The sequence below is a fragment of the Tachyglossus aculeatus genome, chromosome 20 (genome assembly GCF_015852505.1).
Source record: "Tachyglossus aculeatus isolate mTacAcu1 chromosome 20, mTacAcu1.pri, whole genome shotgun sequence".
Lineage (NCBI taxonomy): Eukaryota > Metazoa > Chordata > Mammalia > Monotremata > Tachyglossidae > Tachyglossus > Tachyglossus aculeatus.
The window spans coordinates 13,417,436-13,438,830 of record NC_052085.1 but is presented as its reverse complement, the minus strand read 5'-3'; positions in this window follow the sequence as shown (position 1 = coordinate 13,438,830).

Below are 21,395 nucleotides of genomic sequence, written 5' to 3'. Positions count from 1 at the left end.
TAGTGAGCTTCCCTGATTAACCCATCCACCTTTCTAGTTTTTCTATCCCATCAGGCTCCTCCGTACTCATATATTTATCTGTCAGTGTATTGCTTTTGATCCATTTATTGATATGTCTATATTATTTATTTCCATTGTCTTATTCTTAACAGTTGCATACATATCAAGTTACTGTCTCCCCATGAGCTCCTCTAGAATAGGGATCCTGTCTGTTTATTTCTTTTATATGTGCCTGACTGCCAAATGTTGGGCAGTTCTCTGGTAAGAGAATTCAAGACTTTCCTCACCTCACTCAGCTTCACTCATGTACGTTTGTATTTGAGTGAGTGGGTATGGTGTATGGCTGTGGGGAATATACGTGCTTCTGTATATGTTCATGTTCATAATAATAATGATGGTATTTGTGAAGCGCTTACTATGTGCCAGGCACTGTACTAAGCACTGGGTAGATATGAGCAAATCCGGTTGAACACTGTCCCTGTCCCAGGTGGGGCTCACATTCTCAGTTCCCATTTTACAGAGGAGGTAACTGAGGCACAGAGAAGTGAAGTGACTTGCCCAGGGTCACCCAGCAGACAAGCAGCAGAGTCAGGATTAGACCCCATAACCTTCTGACTCCCTAGTCCAAGCTCAATCCATTATGCCCTGCTGTTTCATGTTCATATACATTCATTCAATTGTATTTATTGAGTGCTTACTGTGTGCAAAGCACTCTACTAAGTGCTTACAGGTTCACGTATATGAATAGCAGGGAGAATGGATGCAGTAAGTAGTCATAGAACAGAATATCTTTAAGGTGCCCCTGTATCCTCATTCATTTGATAGGCCATCATTGATGATAATAATAATAATAATAATAATAATAATAATAATAATAATAATATTATGATTATGATACTCAAAGTGGCATACTAGTAGTAGTCGAAGTAGTATAGTTCTAGCAGTGGTAGTGGAAATATTAATTGTTAAGTACTTACTAGGTGCAGAACATTGTATTAAGCTCTGGGAAAGAATACAGAGGTAGAAATTAGACAAAGTGTCTGAGGGACTTCAAAGGGAGAAAGGGAATTGAAGACAGATAAATGAGAGATGAAACAATAGAACATTAAAACAACATAAAAGACAAGGACAAATACACAAAATTGAAGCAAATGAACAGAAAGAAATTTGTAAGAATTTAGGCAAAAGGGGGCTTTCCCACTTTTTTTGCAAAAACAGGTGCAGCACTAAGCGAGGAGATTATTACCATTATTATTAAATATGCATGTGTCTGCTTGTATATGTTGTACATATGTATCATCCACCTAAAGTATAAATGCTTAAGTACTGGTATGTGCATGTCAATGGATGGCTATATGCTTGTTTTAATTGCTATTACTAGTGAGTAAGATAATGCATTCTTTAATCAGAGACTAAAAATATTAACTGTAAAATTATGCTGCGAAGTTTAGGAAACTTTTCAGGGATTCCATTTTGACATAGTCAGATCTTACCTTTAACAATGACAGAATGCTACACAAAAATACTGCATTTCATCCTTAAGGGTCTTTATCTTATCTTGACAGATTATTGCTGGTTAAATTGTAGAGCTGACTTAAAGGCAGGACTCTTCAAGGGAGTCAGAAATTAAGGCTTCACCAAATGGTAATAAAGCCATTAAAAATGCAAACAGCAAACAGCTACACTGTACAGGTTAAGACAGCTAATCCAAACTAGCAGTTTAAAAAAGCAGAGCAATTACACTTTTATTTAAATGCAAGGAATATGAGCAAGAATAGAATGAGAAGCCTTGTTTAAATGCATTCTTTTGAATATTTATTAGAAATAATACATGTAGTTAAGCCACTTATCTGATTTCAGTGAATAAGTAAAATGCAAAAGATCAATTTTCATAATTATACCAAAGAAGTCTGTCTTTCATAAAAATCTCATTAATAACACCATTATTACTGAAAAAATATCTCAGTATTATTATTGTTATTCTAATTATCAGCAAAATGCTACTGATAATGTTGTCATAAAATTCCCTTTTAGTATCCTATTAAGGAAGATAGGCTAAGTAGTGGTTTAAGTTAAATCTAGATTCCAAGTGGCATTATAAAAATCTTCTTTGTGTATTTGGTTAAAGTACATTATGTGTGTAATTATATAAATTGCTATGAGTTTGGCAAACAGGATTTTATATTTTCTGTTTATTATATTTATTTATTATATATATTCATTTATTATATCCAGGTATATGTTGGCTGGCACACACAATACACTCCATACACTTTATTTTACAACATGTATATGTGAGTATATTTATTTAGGGTGAATGTTTTTCAAAAGGCCAAATCAATTCGCCCTTCTTGGCCCCTCTTTCAGACAGTAAATTTTCCCCCAGAGACCTCGTTTTTTGGGATATCACACTGAGCGTTATACTCGGCTACGTAACTCCAGTCCTCAGAAGTTGCTGGCCTAAATCTGACCCTCTCTTCCAGCTGAGTTGTTTTACCCTAAACAAAGCTGTTTGAAGGTCCAGAATCCTATAGGGATTCTGCTGTGATGTAATGTCCCATGCACTTAGTACAGTGCTCTGCAATATAGTAAGCGCTCAATAATGATCATTGATTGATTGACTGATAGAGGAGGCTGATGAAAACTTTGATGAAAATTGAAGCACAGAAACAGAATTAAGTGTAAGACTCCCTCTGGCCTGCCTAATCCATTCTACTGGACAGAAAGATGGGAGTCAGATTACCACTCCCAGTTGCAGTGTGAATGCCTTGTTAAATTGTTAAAGAAAGTCAGTTTTTAATCCTCAACCATGTTTAATCAATCAATCAAATTTATTAAGCACTTACTATGTGCAGAGCACTGTACCAAGCACTTGGGAGAGTACAGTACAACAGACTTATTCCCTACCCACCAACAGTTTACAGTCTAGAGGATGAGCTTAAATTGCCCATTTCACTTAGTTCTGGATTTTGTTAGGTAGGCAGGAGGATGTTCTTTAGCTTTTCAATGAGGGAAAATTTAGAAGACTCTTAGATTTGAAACTGGAACTCATTTATGCTTATTTTCACTTGTTTCTGAGAACTCCAGTTAAATGATAGAAGCGATGTGGTCTAATATCAATCAATCGTATTTATTGAGCGCTTACTGTGTGCAGAGCACTGTACTAAGCGCTTGGGAAGTACAAGTTGGCAACATATAGAGACAGTCCCTACCCAACAGTGGGCTCACAGCCTAAATAGGAGACCACAGGCCTGGGAATCAGGGGACCTGGGTTCTAAACCTGGCTCCGCCGTTTGTCTGCTTGGGAAAATCATTTTACTTCTCTGGGCCTCAGTTACCTCATCTGTAAAATGGGGATTAAGACTGTGAGCCCCATGTGGGACAGGGACTGTGTCCAACCTGATTATCTTGTATCTACTCCAGCTGTTAGTACAGTGCCTGACACACAGTAAGCGGTTAATAAATACCGTTAAAAAAAAAAGTGGTTTCATTTTACCATGTCACCTTAAAAGGTGTTTAATTCAAAGCCCATTTTGTGTGTGTGTGTGTATGTGTGTGTGTGTGTGTGTGCGTGTCTACACAGATATAGAAATCTGTATACTCCGCCTAGGTTCTAGAAATGGTGAGAAGGGATCAGTGCTACAATGACCATTTCTTTGTGGATAAACAGCTAAGATTATTCCTTACCTGTGTAAATGAAGGGAGGTATTTTCAGCCGAGACTTACTTAAATGAAATGCCCCCAAAATGAAATCTGTAAGTGGACAGGTTTTCCATCTTGAAGGCAAATGTTTATCTGTTGACTTCACCATCATCAGATGGTCACTAGTGTGTTTTACTTAATGTCAACAATTAGCATTCCCTACAGTCTATCCAACTAAAAAGCAAGAAGAAATAAACACCTAAAGCTAAAACTAGCAATGAAAGGTAATTTTTTATTTTGGTCCAAGGTTTAGCTTAGAGATGTAGACTAAACATGTAATGTGTTCTGTATCCTTGGAATGGAAACTTCTAAAATCAAAGTTCCACTCAGTGCCTAACACACTTAGGTGCAATTAGTAAACAGCAATTGCTCCCTTTTCTGATTTTATATTTAATAAGATTAGAATGTTCCAAAATTTCCAGAAATCAAAAGTCTTGTTTAAGCCTATGTTTCAGTGGTACTCCTCCTTTGGTGGGCTTTTATTTGTTTTCCAAGAGCTGTTGGCTGTTTGATGGTGTTTTGGTCAGAGCACACAGAGAAAAAAAAGATAAGAAGAGGAAAAAAGAAATCTTTGAAGATAGAGAGAAACAAAATACCAAAGTGGGATCTCCAATGGGTTCTAGTCTGTCATTCAATCAACAGCATTTATTGAATTTCTACTGAATGGAGAGCAGTAGACCAAGCAATGTAACTGTTTCAAATTTTAAGGGTTAGGTTCCGTTTCATTGTTTTGCCTGTGATTTGGAAAGTACATAAGAACATAAGAAAGGACATCAAGTAAATCAGTCCCGTGGTTTATCCCGTCCAATTGAGCTAACAGGATGCTTAGAGTAATATTTCCCCTCTCCTCAAATCCCTGTAACTGGCTTTCTGTGCTTCTCCACATCAAACAAAATACACATCACAGTCAACTTCAAGGTTCTCTACCAACTTGTCCGAATTTTTCTTTCTGCTTGGTTTCCCTCTAGTCTTCAACTTGCTCTTTCTTTCCCCCTCAAGCCAACCTATTTGCTACACCTCGGTCCTGATTTTTTTTTTCATAGCATTTGTTAAGTGCTTACTATGTGCCAGGCACTGTACTAAATGCTGGGGTAGATACAAGCTAATCAAGTTGGACACAGGCCCTGTTCCACTTGGGTCTTCACAGCCATTTTACAGATGAGGTAACTGAGGCACAGAGAATTTAAAGTGATTTGCCCAAGGTCACACAACAGACAAGTGGAGGAGCCGGGATTATCCACTACACCATGTTGCTTCTCTCACATCCTTCCCCTTGCTCTCACTGTTCCACCAGCTTGGAACACCCTTCCTCCACCATTCCCCAGGATGCCCAAAATTCAACAGACCACTGCCCTCCCAAAATTCAAAGCCATCTTAAAATCCCACCTTCTTTAGCATGCTTTCCCTGATCCATTTCTTACCACTCTGTATCTATTCATCCCTTCAAGCAACCCTAGCATTATGAACGTATTTATATCCATCCTCGGTACTTAATTCATTAATCATGGTATTTGTTAAGCGCTTACTGTGTACCAGACACTATACTAAGTGCTGGGGTAGGTAAAAGCTAATGGGGTTAGACACAGTCCATGTCCTGTGTGAGGCTCACAGTCTTAATCCCCATTTTACAGATGAGGTAACTGAGACGCAGAGAACTGTTCTAAACGCTGGGGAAGATACAAATTAATCAGGTCAGACATAGTACCTGTCCTACATGGGGCTCAGAGTCTAGAGGATAATTGATTGTTTGATTGAGAATGAAAACAGCTATTTTTGTATAAATGTTTATTCACTCGTGCATTTAATTATTTATTGTTGACTATTCTAGCTGCAAGTACTTTTATGTCTGCCTCCCCAGCGAGGAGGATAACCGCTTAAAGAGATGGACCACAGAAAATCTTTCAAGCAGGCTAGAGTTTAAAAGCAGATATGCTCCATCCAAACATTGAGTGTCATTGTGAGAATGGGAAGGTATTAGGGAAGCAGCGTGACTTAGTGGAAAAAGCATAGGACTGGGAATCAGAGGACCTGGGTTCTAATCCTGGCTTTACCACATGTTTGCTGTGTGACCTTGAGCAAGTCACTTCACTTTTCTGGGCCTCAATTACCTCAATTAGAAGTTGAGGGACTTACCCCGAGTCATAGAGCAGATAAGTTGCGGAGTAGAAGACAGACATTCACCTTGGATGATTCAGTAGAATACTACAACAGGCAGTGGGATGGACTGACCCCTTCTGATTCTGTGAATTTTCTCTCTCTGGAATTAGGAAGCCAAGTAATTGTAATCAATCAACATTATTAAACATAATCACAGATCTAATCTGCCTGCTGAAGCTACTGGAACTATAATTGTCAGCCTAGAATCTCTTCTCTGTACATAAAACACAGAAAGGACTTTGCTTGGGCAGCAATAAAATGGCCAAAGAGGCTGTAATAATAATGATAATGGCTAAGCAGTGTGTTCCAGTGGTTAGAGCACGGGCCTGAAAGTCAGAAGGACCTGGGCTCTAATCCCAGTTCCACCACTGGCCTTCTGTGTAACCTTGAACAAGTCACTTCGCTTCTCTGTGCTTCAGTTACTTCATCTGAAAAATGGGGATTAAAACTGAGAGCCCTTTGTGGAACAGGGACTGGGTCCAACCTGAGTGACTTGTATCTACCCCAGTGCTAAGTACAGTGTTTAGCACATAGTAAGCACCTAAAAATGCCATTAAAAAAGTGTATACCACAGACCAGGCACTGGAACACATACAAGTAAATCAGGTTGAACATAGTTCCTGACCCACATGGGGCTCACATACCACAGACCAGGCACTGGAACACATACAAGTAAATCAGGTTGAACATAGTTCCTGACCCACATGGGGCTCACAGTCTCATCTCATTTTAATAATAATAATAATGATAATAATAATAATAATGGCGTTTATTAAGTGCTTACTATATGCAAAGCACTGTTCTAAGCACTGGGGAGTTTACAAAGTGATCAGGTTGTCCCACGTGGGGCTCACAGTCTTAATCCCCATTTTAAAGATGAGGTAACTGAGGCACAGAGAAGTTAAGTGACTTGCCCAAAGTCACATAGCTGACAAGTGGCAGAGCCGGGATTTGAACCGATGACCTCTGACTCCAAAGCCCGGGCTCTTTCCACTGAGCCATGCTGCTTCAGAAGAGGAAACTGAGGCACAGAGAAGTGAAGTGACTTGCCCAAGGTCATGCAGTGGGCAGTGGCAAAGCTGGGTTTAGAAACCTGCTCTCCTGACGCCCAGTCCTGGGCCCTTTCCACTAAGCCATGATGCCACAAATCCCCAAAGTAAAAACAAAAATCAATAGGGTGCTGTGGTTAGAGAAGCAGAATTCCAGGCTCCTCAAAGCTCAGAGTACAATCAATCAATCAATCGTATTTATTGAGCACTTACTGTGTGCAGAGCACTGTACTAAGCGCTTGGGAAGTACAAGTTGGCAACATATAGAGACGGCCCCTACCCAACAGTGGGCTCACAGTCTAGAAGACACAGATGAGCCACAGCGACTGCTACTACAGCAGCCATGGTCTTCCCGAGGTTTAGCGAAGGTGCCACCAGGCTGAGGCCGCTATTCTCTGTCTTGCCAGGGTGGTGTAAGGAATGATGGGATGGAGGCTTCTGAATAATAATAATAATGATGGCATTTGTTAAGCGCTTACTATGTGCAAAGCACTGTTCTAAGCGCTGGGGAGGTTACAAGGTGATCAGATTGCCCCACGGGGGGCTCACAGTCTTCATCCCCATTTTACAGTTGAGGTAACTGAGGCCCAGAGAAGTTAAGTGTCTTGCCCAAAGTCACACAGCTGACAGCTGGCGGAGCCGGGATTTGAACCCGTGACCGCTGACTCCCAAGCCCGTGCTCTTTCTGCTGAATGCCATGCTTGTGCATGTACCCCCAAAACATTTCTCCAGGGGGACACCCACACCCCATCCCCTTTGCCCCTCATCCATTACATTTCCCTCCAGGTCCTTATTCAAACAGTACCAGTTGTCATAACTGGTGCTGGCAAATATTTAACGGTCACAGTGCCCTGTTCCCTCCTATGTTGTTTTCATGCCACTGCCTCACCATGCCAGGACGCCACCCCCTCTTCCTTCATCATCATCATCAATCGTATTTATTGAGCGCTTACTGTGTGCAGAGCACTGTCCTAAGCGCTTGGGAAGTACAAATTGGCAACATATAGAGACAGTCCCTACCCAACAGTGGGCTTACAGTCTAAAAGGGGGAGACAGAGAACAAAACCAAACACTCCTATGCCCCCTGACTGACCCTGAGTTCAAGATGTGCCTAGTCTTCATCACTGTAAAATCATTTCAGTATACCCATCTGCTTACAGTGACGTGAAAGAGCATGGATCAGTGAAGCAGAGGACCTGGATTCTAATCCCAGTTCTGCCTCTTGCCGGCTGTGTGACCTTGGGTAAGTCACTTAATTTCTCTATGTCTCAGTTACCACATCTGAAATATGGGTCAATATCTATTTCCCCTCCTACTTAGACTGTAAGACTCATGTGGGACAAGGACTGTGCTTGACCTGATTAATTTGTAGCTACTCCCATAGTTAGAGCAGTGTTTGATGTATAGCAAATGCTTAACAAATACCATTAAGAAAAAACCCCCCCCACAAAAAATGGTATTTGTTCAGCACTTACTATGTTCAAGCACTGTACTAAGCATGGAGAAGATACAAAATAATCATTATTATTCCATTTAAACCTTGTTTACATGAGCACAGATCAACGGACTTCACAATCATTTGGAAGAAGGAGCCATAAAAGTAACAGAATACAAAAATCTTGGAAGTTTGATTTTTTTTCTTCCCCTTCCTCTCTAAGCCCGTTGCTGTCATTTGAGGAGAACAGACAAGTGAACTAAAAACAGTATTGACTCCTTTCCAATGCTACCACACACAGAAAAAACAAAAACCTAACAACAAGAGCTTTGAATTTTGAAATCTGCATGAAAAACCCATTCAATCAACAGACTAGTAATCCTTTCCTGTTGTTTCCTCAGACAGTAAATGAGTTTGGTAACATGTAGTTCAAATAGCTAAAAAAGAACAGTGTGATTACACTGTGATTCTATGTACCTGATAAATGCATCATAATCACAAAGTATTTATGTGGTTATTTTTTTAAAAAAACCTGTTTTCATGAAACCTAAAGATGACTGAAATTAGTCTTCGTATTTAGTAACTTCAAGAAGATCCCTAAAAAATCTGCCTCGTCACATGTAGTTTCTGTATATTGATATGGTCTTTAGACTGTAAATAGGGATCTGTTTCCTGATTTATTTATTAATTTATTATGGTACTTGCTAATCATTTACTATATACCAAGCACTGTTGTAAACACCGGATACAGATACATAGTGAATGAAGATGATCTCTACCACATTTATTCCCAGGAAGGATCAGATGATTCGTGTCCATTTTGACCTTTTTTTTATAACTTATTGGTTGGAGAATTGGTCTTATAGAGGAATTTTGTCATTTTTCTAAAATGCCATGGTCTTCTGAAGCAACAGGTTGGGCGTTGAAGTTAAAATTAAAATCCTCATTGACATCAGTAACTCTAGTTGTTTAATCAGTGGTATGTATTAAGCACTTTTGCAGAGCACTGCACTGAGCACTTGGGACAGTTCAATGCAGTTAGTAGATGTAATTCTCATCCTTGAGGACCTTAAAGTTTAACAGGCTGTGATTTACAGTTTAGATTCCAGAATTAGAACTAAATGCTGGGTAGCCCTTGCCATCAGATGGTTTAACTGATTAAAGTGTTGACAAGCATATACAAATACAGAAAGAAACACGAATGTGCTTTGTATCAAGGTCAAAATCCATGTCTCCAGTTTACAGTTCCTAAAGGCAATCTGTGACTATTCCAAATTTTCCTAACTTGATGTCAGAAGCAAACATTTTCCTTGGCCCCTGAATCTCATTGCATTTTTAATGGGAGAGAAGATTACCTATACTGCCTATGGGGCAGCGTATATTGCTAGAAAATATTTTCAGTGCTCCTTGTATCTAGTATCTAACCAGTACTTAGCAAAGTGCTGAACCAGTGCCACAATTATTATTGTTACTATTACTGCACAATGACATCAACATTCCCCTAAAAGACTTCTCTGAGTCCATTACCAGAAGAGAGAATTGAGGCCTATCAAGTTCAGCTGGAAAGTTGCAGGCAAGGGCAGGAACCACATCAATTAATCAGTGGTATTTAGTGAGTACTTACTGTGTGCAGAACACTGTACTAAGCACTTGTGAGACTACAGTAGAGTTGGTAGTCCCAACCCCTAGCCTGTAGGAGCTTGCCATCTAAAGGGGGAGTTTACAATCTTACAAGCTTCCAATATGCTTGGACAGTTCCGTTTCTCTCAGCTTGTCAGAAATAGTGTGGCCTAGTGGTTAGAACTCTGGCCTAGAAGTCAGAAGGACATGGGTTCTAATCCCATCTCCTTCACTTGTCTGCTGTGTGACCTTGGGCAAGTCACTCTTTGGGCCTCAGGTACCTCATCTGTGAAATGGGGATAAAGCCTGTGAGCCCCATGTGGGACAGGGACTGTGTCCAACCTGATTAACTGTATTTACCCCAGCGCTTAATACAGTGCTTGGCACATAGTAAGCACTTAACAAATGCCATATATTTATGTTTTAAAAAAAGGAAAGATCCAGCAAAAATCCTGAAAACTAGTTGGTCTTACCTGGACTGTGAAGATCATAGAAGCTACCAAGGCAACTGCATTCCAGATTATGTCTCTGGGGACAGCAGCAGCACAAGGCTGAGGTCATTTTGGTCATAAATTGTTAAAAAAAAACAAACCTTTGTGGGCCCTTCTCAGTGTGCTGGACCCCTACCTGCCTACTTACTCCATGTACTACCTGCCTACTTACTCCATGTACCCCTTTTCCCAAAGGTCACCTGACTGTACAGGACAAGAGAATGTAAGAGGCCCTGCTCAAACCTCTAACACTAGAATCAGTGCCTTCCCACAGAAAAGAAACATCATAATCATCACTTTTCTTACTGGGCTCTTCTGTATTCGGCACCTGTTCATTGCTTTTGAAAGGTCTAAAAAGTCAGATTGCTCTGGAGAACAGAGAGAAACTTCTACTGTCCCATGGCACATACAGGACATGGTTTTGTGTGTGCGCTTTACCCTAAAGCACCAAGAGTTAGTTGGACCAGATCATCACGGGAAAAGTACGGAAACAAAGAAAAGCGAGAGGTGATCACATCTCCGGATGTGCCTCCAGTGCGCCTACCCCAAAATAACTGAATAATCGATAGTGTTTGTTGAGTTGTATTGCAAGCAACAAATAGCTGTTGAATTTCAATCTCCAAATTCCACCTTTTGAAATGCTTCATATGGAAACCCAAGTCACGTCTCTCTCGTTTGGATTCCACTTCTCATCCGCCATCATCATATTTTGATTTAGGCACACTGGGTTGAAATTAATCTGTCCTTACAAGGAATTGATGTAGAGCTCCCTAAGCCGGCAGATCTCCCTAAGGGATCGCTAGTCTCATTTAGCCCAAGGTGGCCCCACACCCATTCCGATCTAACCTCTGGGCAATCGTCACTACTATCACTCTCACTGACATTTCTTCTTCCCCTTTGGTTTTGCCCATCAGACAGTCGATCGATGTTTGGGAAGGAAAGTCCTGGACTTTCCTGGCCCATTTTCCAAGGGCTCCCTTGGCCCCCACTGACTGCAGTGTAAGGTCCCAGTGGCTGAGGTCATTAGCGATCTCTCGACTGTCCGTCTTTCCTTGGCAATCTAGTGAAGGGGCAGAGTCCAAGAGCTGGCTGATTAGGGCTCCATTGGCACAGCAGGGCTCCGGGAGTTCAGGCCCGGGGGGTTCGGGGGTGGGTGAGGAGAGCAAAATGCTCCAATGAAAATCCATCTTGGCTTCTCTCCCCTGGCAGCCCTGGGAAGATATCCGTCTGGGTTAAGTGGCAGGGGCTCGGAAGTCCGGATGCACAGGCAGAACTGCCTTGTTTGGGAATAATTCCAAGGAGGGAACCTCTGCTACATGAAGGCGGCTTTGAATTTCACCTCCTCCTCAACTGATTGGCAATTATACCTCCGTGGGTAGTTACAATCAGATCTGAAGTCGTTTCAGCTCTCACTGTGGCCGGAGCCAAGATACCTCTTGCAAGCCTTCGGACGTGACGGGCAGATGAGGTGCTGCAAATCGGACTATTGAAATATGGCAAAAGGGAGGCAGAATTGACTGGGAAGTTCCCTAGTCAAGAATGTGATCAGAAGTGGATCTAAAGAATATTGACTGATCTCTTTCTCTTGCTTTCTGTCTCTGTCTCTCTTTTTTTCCTGCTTCCTTTGTCTCTTACCTCTCTTTCTCTTTTTTTTGTTTCTCTCCCTCTCCTTCTCTGTCATCCCTCTCTCCCTATGATCAAGAATCTTTTTCAGGGGCAGCCTGCTCCTGCCATTACAGAGTGAAGCCTCCTGGACCTAGCAGTCTTAATAATAATAACAATAATAATTATGGTACTTGTTACGCACTTACTATTTGCCATGCACTGTTCTAAGAGCTGGGGTAGATACAAGTAAATCAGGTTGGACACAGTCCCTGTCCCCTAAGGGGCTCACAATCTTAATCCCCATTTTACAGATGAAGTAACTAGGGCCCGGAGAGTGACTTGTCCAAAGAAGAATAGCAGACAAGTGGCAGATCCAGGATTAGAACCCATGTGCCTCTGACTCTCAGGCCTGGGCTCTATCCACTTAGCCATGCTGCTTCATAGTTTCCTGGACAGGAGTGAAATGCTCAACTATTGAATGTTGAGAAAATGAACTTTCCCATGATTAGGGACCAGAAGTCACAGCCACTCAAGATTAGGGACCAAAGGTGGCAGTCATTTAGGTCCTGGCTCTGTAGACTGTGGTTCTTCAGGATAAGGGATTTGAAGTTGAAGTCCTTGAGGACCTGGGACAACTCAATCAGGAGAGGCAGCATGACTTAGAGTTGGAGTGCAGGTCTGTGAGTCCAAAGGACCTAGGTTCTAATCCCGGCTCCGCTACTTGTCTGCCGTGTGACCCTGAGCAAGTCACTTCACTTCTCTGTGACTCAGTTACCTCATCTGTAAAATGGGGATTAAGACTGTGAGACCTACATGGGTCAGGGACTTTATCCAACCCATTTTGCTTGTAACTACCCTAGGGCTTAGTACACTGCCTGGCACATGTAAGTACTTAACAAATGCCACAATTATTATTACTACCACTATTACTGCTGCTACTGCTACTGTTGCTACTATTACTGTTACTAACACTACTACTACTACTACTACTACTACTACTACTACTACTACTACTACTACTACTCCTACTACTACTACTACTATATCTATGACAGTTTAGGGCTTTACTCACAGGACACAGAATGAATGCCAATATAGGAATCTGCACACAGAATGTGTTTTCTCTGTACTGGGATTAAAGATGATGATGATGAGAAGCAGAATATCCCTGGACCGTCATTATTATCCACCTCAGACTACATTTGAACCAATTAATAAGAAATATAAATTAGTAAAGACCTTAAGAGGGTTAGCTTGCGCATATGAGTTTCCTCAAATATGTAACCCCTAATGAGCTCTCTGTTAACTTGTGTTTTTTCCAAATCATTTGGCTAAATCAGTTCAGTTTTGAAAAGGCAAAATACCTATATTTAGTGCAATTGACTGATTGATTGATTGATTAATGTATTAGAGAGACACAGACCAAAATGCAATAAATTGGAGTTCTCAAGAGCAGCAAGGATGCCATTAGGTGGGCTCAAGTCCACTTCCTCTGATGCTCTGATCTTCCCAATCGTAAATAATAATAATTGCGGTATTTGTTAAGCCCTTAGTATGTGCCAAGCATTGTACTAAGCACTGGGGTGGATACAAGCCAATTGGGTTGGACACAGTCCCTGTCCCACGTAGGGTTCACAGTCTCAATCCCCATTTTGCAAATGAGGGAACTGAGGCACAGAGAAGTGAAATGACTTGTCCAAGGTCACACAGCAGACTTGTGGCAGAGCCTGGATTAGAACCCATGACCTTCTGACTCTGCTTGGGCACCTTGGAGAATGTGCTGTCACTTTCTTAAGCCTGCCTAGAAAATCTGGGACAGGCTGGCCCAGAGGGAAACACAGACTTTAAAAACCAAAGTACAGAAGTTCGGCTCTAGGTTTGGCCTGAGCCCTCACAACCTTTTCTGAAGTGTCTCTGAGACGCCCACCCAACTAGAACTCTGCAAAACCCCAAGCACGATTCACTCTGGCAGAAGCTGTATCCTGCGGGACCGAAGCAAAGAGAGGGTGAAAAGGTTAAGGACCACATTCTGCCCTCATTCTTACCCAGAACTTCTGTTGATATGAGTGGTGCTGACATACCGTTCCCTGGAGCAAATGTGCCCAGATTTCTAAACGAAGATTAGGTGCTTTAAATAGGCGGGGAGCCCTAGGTCCTTTGACTAAAGGGGTCAAGATGCTGAAGTGAACGAGAGTTCCATGGTCAGATCAAGGTTACCCTACATCAAGGCAAAACTTCGGTTCTTTGGTAGCTCATCTTCTTCAGAAATTTTGTATTTTTCATTTGAAGAAAATTCTTCATTCCAGACCTCAGCTTCCAATTCCTTTTCCTTTTTCTATTTTTGCTCTAGCAGCTGTCTCCAGAAAGTTCATATCCTCACACAGCTGTGGCTTGCTAAGATCTTTGAACCACTGCTATATTCCTTTTAAAGTGTTCCCTTTCCTATTAAAAATGTCAACTAAAACTTTACATTTTCAGCCTGTCCATTTACTGTTGTCATTATTATTATAAGCTCATTGTGGGCAGGGAATGTGTCTGTTTTTTGTTGTATTGTACTCTCCCAATCGCTTAGTACAGTGCTCTGTACACAGTAAGTACTCAGTAAATATGATTGACTGAACTATTGTTGTTGTTGTTGTTGTTGTTATCATTTTATTATTATAAGAGGGTGACCTAAACGAGGACGCTGAGAGCATAAATTCAACTGAAAGATGAGGAATGCTACCACTGAAATTGCTGCAAGGAAAGATTTGTTTTCGAAGTACAGGAGTCTTTTAAAGTCATTTTGCATGTCAGCCGGCTGAACTTAATGGTGCCCAGTTTGAAAAATGTCTCTGTTAATATTCACCGGGCTAATCATGTCTTAAACTATAAAGTAATTAAATGCCCTGCAGGGTATAAATAGATGATAGTGGTAAGTGGGAGAATAATGCAGTTTGCTTTCACTGGTGAAGGAATGACCGTCCCAATTAGGTTCCTAGATTCAGAGTTATGGGTCATTTGCTCATTTGTGAAATGACTAATCTAGAGCTAAAGGGATATCTAGTGAAAATAAATTGGATTGTACTGCTGACTACTGATGTAGAGATGAATTCCTTTAGGTTCTCTGTGTTCTCAACCAGATCACCCTCCTACCAATCCTCTGGGTCTTAGTTGTGTTATGAGGAATGTTATTAGTGCCAACAGAAATCTACCTGAAGAAACAAAAGTGAAGCCGGAAATAAGCGATTATAGAAATCAGGAAACTGTGTTCACACAATGGAAATGGTATCTGTCCCATTGGTCCTTGAACGAGTTGGCGCATATCTTCTTAAACTGGATGCACGTCTTCATATGGAACCAGTAATGAGGTTTGGAACCAAAGGAAGCAAGCAAAAATATTAGCATTGTGGGAGAGGTGTGAAAAAAAAATGTGTCCATCCCTTTGAAACTGAGGAAACTTTTCAGGAACTTCTGCTTTCCAGGACAAGTTGTTTTACTTGCAAAACATTTATAATTTACTAACCACCATATTAAAATCTAGATAAGGACACCCATTTGTGATAGGACTTCTTTCCCTCCTTATCTGTTCCTGAGGCATCTTGTAATAAGACTTTTTTGTCTGTCGTCCTCTTTCAATCAGTGTAGCTGACACCAGATAATTTCGACACAAGGAACATATCACACTTCCCCTGTGTGAACATTGACCCAATTTTGTTAATCTTAGATTATTTATCCAGAATATCTTGTCTGTGAATATTTGAAAATGTTGAACTATTGTAAGTCTTCTTAAATGGAGAGCCTTTCTATTTTTATAAGATATTGCAGTAAATGAGCCTAAGCACAAATATTAAACAGAGAGGGCAGGTAATTGCAAACTTTGGCACTACTCAGAATCTGCAGCAACAGACCCTTTCCCTGGAAAGTTTGAGGATTGCTTCTTTCATGTATCTGTTTATTTGCTATCACTTTTCTTCATGTTTTTCACAGCCAAGTCTGAAAGCTTAAAAGTAGAACACTAATATTTGAGAAAAAATAGCTAAATTCTTTCAGCTTTTCAGTTTGTCTTTCATAGTTCACTCAGTAAATTTAATCAGAGCCAACATGAGTCATCACAAAAATAAACAGCATTATCATACTAATAAATATGCTTTCATGCACATCTAGACAAAGAAGAGAGAGCGAGAGCGATTGAATTTCTAATGGGGTATTTATGACTCCGGCAAGATTCATGCTGAATTTTTAGTTATCTGCTTTGCAATGAATGCATGAGGCACTGTTTATTACAGAACAAAATATCTTTATTTTACAGAGTAAAATGTCTTTATCTCTTTTTGTTGTTGAACAACAAAAGGGCAGGATTATTTTACAGACAGTTAATGTTAAATAATAAAGCATTTCCATTCACTTCCAGGGACTTTAGCACACTTTGAATTGTGCAACCTGCTCTTTTTCCCAAGTTGTAATTAATGTAGCCCAAAATAAAAGGGCAGAAAATGGTAGCGAAAATCACCTGGACAGCAGGGTTAATGAAAACTGGCTTGAGTCGTCTCTAAAATATTTTAAAATGCACCCATTTCTCCACATCCTTAGTACATACTTCTCTGAAACTATATCACTTTCAAGAAAAAAAGTGTGTATGTATGTGTGTATAATATATGCAAACATCATAATGTGTATTTTCACATTGTAAGGGAAATTGATTTCATTATCAAAGTCTTCCAGGACAAATTTCCCTTTAACTGCTTCTATATAAACATTTTCTAGTTGAAGTAGAATACATTCATTTCCACTTATATTTCTCTCCACCAAATCAGATTTTTAAAATGCTACGAGTCAAATTTGTTATAAGAGCTTTATTAGGCAAAACTTTTGGTGAACCTAAATGGCTTTAAATACGTTAGCAGGAAAACCAAATGCAAATATTTGACCTGAATAGAAATCATCTTGTTCCTCCATAGTCAGTAAGGGAAAAAATGATCCCCAGAATTGTCTGTAATGGTTAAGTCATGGAAATGAGGAAATTCTCCATTCTGCGAAGACATCAAAAAGGGTAAAATGAATCTGAGAGAGAATTAAAATATCTGAAGCGTTTTCTTTTGCTCGATATGTAGACATTACATAACCTACCCTAATTTAATCCCTTCATTAGGTAACACTTGTGGTGAAGTTTTTCATAAGTTGATGGTTCTTTTAAGCTTGCTGACTGAGATCACAACCCAGTAGACGGAATTAATATAAAAATGGAAAGAAAATTAATCAAGTAGCACAATATGTGGCATGTTTTTTTTAACCAAGTATCTCTGATGGCGTTGTGTTTATTGGCATTCTCGCAAAAAGAAAGATGCTTTGTTTAATTCTGCTAGACAACTAGTTCTCGGGCTTTTAATTTAACTTCTCTGTACCTCAGCTACCTCATCTGTAAAATGGGGATTAAGACTGTGAGCCCCATATGAGACAGGGACTGTGTCCAACCTGATTACCTTGCATCTACCATAGTGCTGGGCAAATAGAAAGCACTTAACAAACTCTATTATTATTATTGTTGTTATTGTTATTATTTCACTTAACTGTCTTTGCTAGGGAAACGTTTTTGCTGCTGTAACTCCAGAAAAGGGTTTTGCAAAAGGGATTTGGACCAGGAAAGGGGGGTTGGGGGAGCGTCCAGAGAACAGTGTTAGGCTAGTGTACAACATAGTGACAGGAGAAATGGGTTGGTAATAATAATAATAATAATAATAATAATAATAATAATAATAATGGTATTTGTTAAGCGCTTACTATGTGGCAGGCACTGTCGGGGGGAAGGGGACCATTTCTGTCGCTCGGGATTGATGTGGTTCGCCAACCTCAGCGCTCCCAGAAGACAGGGCTCGGGGGCCGGAGACCGAGACAGAGAGAGACAGAGACAGAGACAGGGAGAAACAGAGATAGAGACAGAGACAGAGAGAAACAGAGATAGAGACAGAGAGACAAAGACAGGCAGAGACAGACCGAGAGAGACAGAGGCAAAGACAGAGACACAGAGACAGAGAGACAGTCTCCCTCTCTAGACTGTTAATAATAATTATGGTATTTGTTAAGCACTTCCCATGTGCCGAGCACTGTTCTAAGTGCTAGGGTAGATACAAGGTAATCAGGTTGTCCCAACATGGGGCTCAAGATCTTAAATCCTATTTCACAGATGAGGTAACTGAGGCCCAGAGAAGTTAAGTGACTTGCCCAAGGTCATATAGCAGACAAGTGAAGGAGGCGGGATTAGAACCCACGTCCTTTGACTCCCAAGACAGGGCTCTTGCCACTAAGTCACAATGCTTCTCCTGTTGTGGGCAGGGAATGGGTCTGTTAATTGCTCTATTGTACTCAGGGAATGTGTCTGTTCTATTGTACTCTCCCAAGAGCTTAGTACAGTGCTCTGCAGGCAGTAATCGCTCAGTAAATACGATTGACTGACTTGTTTAGGTGGAGCTGCTTATTTATATTGACGCTACTGATGCCTGTCTACTTGTTTTGTTTTGTTATCTGTCTCCCTCCTTCTAGACTGTGAGCCAGTTGTTGGGTAGGGATTGTCCCTGTTGCTGAACTGTACTTTCCAAGGGCTTAGTGCAGTGCTCTGCACACAGTAAGCGCTCAATCAGCGTTTAGAACAATGCTTTGCACATAGTAAGCACTTAATAAATTCCATTATTATTATTAATAATAATAATAAATACAATTGAATGAATGAAAGTAGGGCCTGTTGAAGGAGTCGGAGGCCGAGATGATTTCGGGAGGAACCAAGGGCGCGGGGAATTGCCCAACGTATTTATTGAGTACTTACCGTGGGCAGAGCACTGTACTAAGCGCTTGAGAGAGAGCACTACCACCATAAATGATGTTCCCCACCCGCAACGAGCTTACAGTCTAGAGGGGGAGACAGACATTAATAGCAATAAATAAATTACCCCGTCGAGGGGGAAATGGCAGAAGGTAGAACGACCACCTCACCTCAAACCAGGGTTTGGCCTAGTGGGAAGATCATGACCTTGGCAGAAGTCAGGGTCCGATCCTCACCTGCTGTGCCGCTTAGAACAGTGCTTGGAGCATAGTAAGCGCTTAACAAGTACCAGAATAATAATAATAATGGTATTCGTTAAGCACTTACTATGTGCCAAGCGCTGCCCTATTTGCTGGTGTAGATACAAAGTCATCAGGTTGTCCCACGTGGGGCTCAAAGTCTCGATAACCCTTTTACAGATGAGGTAACTGAGGCACAGAGAAGTTACATATCTATTCTATTTATTTTATTTTGTTAATATGTTTTGTTTTGTTCTCTGTCTCCCCCTTCTAGACTGTGAGCCCCCTGTTGGGTAGGGACCGTCTCTATATGTTGCCAACTTGCACTTCCCAAGCGCTTAGTACAGTGCTCTGCACACAGTAAGCGCTCAATAAATACGATTGATTGATTAAGTGACTTGCCCAAACTCATGCAGCTGATAAGTGGCAGAGTCGGGATTAGAACCCACGACCTCTGACTCCCAAGCCCGGGCTCTTTCTGCTAATCCACGCTGCTTCTCATATTATTATTATTAACTTCTCTGGGCATCAGTTCCCTCTCATTACTTAGCCTGAGGCTTGACGGTGGGCGGGGACTGTGTCCGATCTGTTTATCTCCAATCTAATCCGGAGTTTAGTGCACTGCCTGGCTCGTAGTAAGCATTTAAACACCATTATTATTCGCTTTCATCGTTCTTTCTCCTCGTCCTCTTGTTCGTTTGCGTTTCTGGAGCAGCAGCGGAGGTGGAAAAATTGGAGCTCAGAGTTGCCCTGCGGATTTCAACCGATAAAGGATTTATTGAGCGTTCACTCTGCACAGAGCACTGTAAGAGGCGCCTGTTATTATTAGGTGCAATAGACTGGTGGGCACGATCCCTGCTCTCAAGGAGTTGACAATCTAGCGAGGGAGAGAAATGGCACAGTGAGAAGCAGCGTGGCCTAGTGGAAAGAGCCCGGGCTTGGGAGTCAGAGGTCGTGGGTTCTAATCCCGACTCTGCCACTTATTAGCTGTGTGAGTGTGGGCAAGTCACTTAACTTCTCTGTGCCTCAGTTACCTCATCTGCAAAATGGGGATTAAGATTGTGAGCCCCAAGTGGGACAACCTGATTACCTTGTAAATACCCTAGCTCTTAGAACAGTGTTTGGCACATAGTAAACGCTTAACAAATATTATTATGATTATTAAAGCAGCATGGCATAGTGGATAGAGCCCGAGTCTGGGAGTCAGAAGGTCATGGGTTCTAATCCCGACTCCGCCCCTCGTCTGCTGGGTGACCTTGGGCAAATCCCATCACTTCTCTGGGCCTCTGTTCCTTCATCTGCAAATTGGGGATTAAGACTGTGAGCCCCACGTGAGACAGGGGACTGTGTTCAACACGATTTGCTCGTATCCACCCCAGCGCGTAGTACAGTGTCTGGCACATAGTAAGCCCTTAATAAATACTATTAATAATATTTTTTTTTATTTCTTCCCTTTTCCTTCTCTTCTCCTCATTTCTCCCCAACCGCCCACCCATCCCGCCCCGCCCCGCCCCGCATTCCATCCTTGAGCCCGAGAGTTAAGCAGGCCGCAAAAGGGCGCTTAGAGCAGACTCCAGGTTAGTCGTCGTCCCAACTTCTTCCCGGGGCTGAAAGGGGATCCACTCGTCTCCACGGGATCGGTTCCACGCGAGGAAACACGGGAATAAGGGAGAGGAAATAGAGGGAGGGAAAGAGAAAGAGAGAGAAGTCATGGTTAAGAACTGATTCGAACATTTGATGTTGATGATGATGATAACAGTGACAATAATACAGTGGCATTTCCTAAGCGATCGTTATGGATTATTTTATGTTATAAAATACAAGTCCCTGTACCATTTAGGGCTCCCAGCCTGATCAGTTATAAATAATGGTATTTGTTAAGCGCTTCCTATGTGCCAAGCACTGTTCTAACCGCTAGGGTCAGGTAATCAGGTTGTCCCACTTGGGGTTTACGGTCTTCATCCCCATTTTACAGATGAGGTCACAGAGGCACAGAGAAGCGAAGTGACTTGCCCAAAGTCACACAGCTGACAAAGTGGCGGATCCGGAATTAGAACCCATGACCTCTGACTCCCAAGCCCGGGCTCTTTCCACTAAGCCACGCTGCTTCTCTAAAAGAACAACAACAACAACAAAAAACTCCAACGGAATCAATCCTTCTGGTAACTCCAAGTGTGGTTTCCCGGCAGTCCGAAAATGCGGCAAACGTTTGGTAAATCAAGTGTTTAAAGCAAGTTACTCTGAAAACCCCGGGCTCACTGACTCGGTTGCGCTCTGAATTCCCTTGGAAAAATCTAATTC